Raw genomic sequence first — 1,980 nt, 5'->3', positions numbered from 1 at the left:
AAAGAAAAAGAAAAAGAAGAAGAAGAAGAAGAAGAAGAAGAAGAAGAAGAAGAAAAAGAAAAAGAAAAAGAAAAAGAAAAAGAAAAGAAAAAGAAAAAGAAGAAGAAGAAGAAGAAGAAGAAGAAGAAGAAGAAGAAGAAGAAGAAGAAGAAGAAGAGAAGAGGAGAGGAAGAGGAGGAGGAGAAGAATAAGAAGAAGATGGAAGAGGAGGAGGAGGTGGAGAAGAAGTAGAAAAATAGAAGAATATGAAATGGAAGAACATTTTAAGACATAACAATATATATATGTATATATAATAATTATTGCAAACAAGAAAACAATAACAAAAACGTATCTTTTATAACACCAAACAAATAACAAAAACAAGGAAAGGTAACAAATAAGAAAAACAAGAAAGAAGATAACCAATAAAATAATAATAATAATAATGATAGCAAGAAAAAACATTAACAGGCACCACAACACTTCCATATTGTTGCAAATAATAGGAGATTCAATAAGGACTTTGCCTTTATAATGACAACATACGGTCTCCTTTGTGTAGCCATATATAGGGGGGAGGGCGGTGGGGCGAGGCGGGGGAAGGGGGGGGGGGGGCAGGCGTGTGTGAAGAATCGCCTTTTTGGAATTTTTTGCTTTAAATGGAGCTCTGCTTTGTGTAGCATTTTTGCCAGTATTATTGGTCTTCTTGTCGGTGTGCTGTCAAGACACTTGGTAATATATATATGTATATATGTGTGTGTGTGTGTGTGTGTGTGTGTGTGTGTGTGTGTGTGTGTGTGTGTGTGTGTGTGTGTGTGTACACACACACTCAAATATTTGTATCTGTATCTGGGTCTCTCTCTCTCTCTCTCTCTCTCTCTCTCTCTCTCTCTCTCTCTCTCTCTCTCTCTCTCTCTCTCTCTCTCTCTCTCTCTCTCTCTCTCTCTCTCTCTCTCTTTCTCTTTCTCTCTCTCTCTCCGTCTCTCCTTCTCCCTTCCTCCCTCTCTTTGTTCTGTCAAATGTTTATTTTTCTTTTATTGTGATAAAGAAAGAAAGAAAGAATGACTGAAAAGAAAGAAAATAAAGAAATATATATTTTCTAAGGCTGTTATTATCAAACCCGCATTTGAAATTCCGTCTCGCCGGGAGGGGGGGGGGGGGGGACGGGCATGGCCTACGGCGGTGGGGGGGAGAGGGAGGGGAGAGGAAGGGAGAGGGAGAGGGGGGAGGGAGGAGGGAGAGAAGGGAGAGGGGGAGGAAAAAGGGGGGGAAGGAGAGGAGAAAAGGGGGAGGGAGTGGGAGAAGGAAGAGAGGGAGATGAGAGAGTGAAAAGAGAGAGAGAGCAGAGAGAGAGAGCAGAGAGAGAGAGGGAGGGAGAGGGAGGGAGAGGGAGGGGAGGAACCTCTCTGGAATTTTCTCGTTAGGTCCGATTGCTGTTAATGCTCTTGTTATTGTTATTTTCTCGTTTCTTTTCTCTTCCATTTCTTTTTGTTATGATTGTAATTATTTCTGTTGGTTGCCGTTATTGCTTTTATTGATATTGTTTTTTTTATCGATATTGCTATTAATTTTTTTTTCTCCGAGATTGTATTATTAGATAGTATTTTTTCGAGCATGGTTATCATTAGTATTACTATTCTAGAGTAGATATCTTATCACTATTATCTTCATCATTATCATGTAGTTTTCAGTAGTTTCTCTATCACCATTACTCTTCCCTCACTATGACCCCTCCCCCGCCCCCGTCACCAGCGCCCCGCCCTGACCGCTCCGTCTCCCCCGCAGGTACATCCACAGCAAGGAGAAGCCGTTCAAGTGCAGCGAGTGCGGCAAGGGCTTCTGCCAGAGCCGCACCCTCGCCGTCCACAAGATCCTGCACATGGAGGAGTCGCCGCACAAGTGCCCCACCTGCGGCAGGAGCTTCAACCAGCGCAGCAACTGAAGACGCACCTGCTCACGCACACGGACCTCAAACCGTACAAGTGCGCCACCTGCAGC

General features: G+C 43.1%; 1 pseudogene; it reads left to right on the top strand.

The window, feature by feature from the left end:
- Nucleotides 1-1,756: 1,756 nt before the first annotated feature.
- Nucleotides 1,757-1,980, top strand: part of LOC125026824 — a 1,750-nt pseudogene continuing 1,526 nt past the window's right edge.

This window comes from Penaeus chinensis, chromosome 1 (assembly GCF_019202785.1).
Source record: "Penaeus chinensis breed Huanghai No. 1 chromosome 1, ASM1920278v2, whole genome shotgun sequence".
Taxonomy (NCBI): domain Eukaryota; kingdom Metazoa; phylum Arthropoda; class Malacostraca; order Decapoda; family Penaeidae; genus Penaeus; species Penaeus chinensis.
Note: the sequence above shows the minus strand (reverse complement) of the source record. Positions and strands in the feature narration are given on the sequence as shown.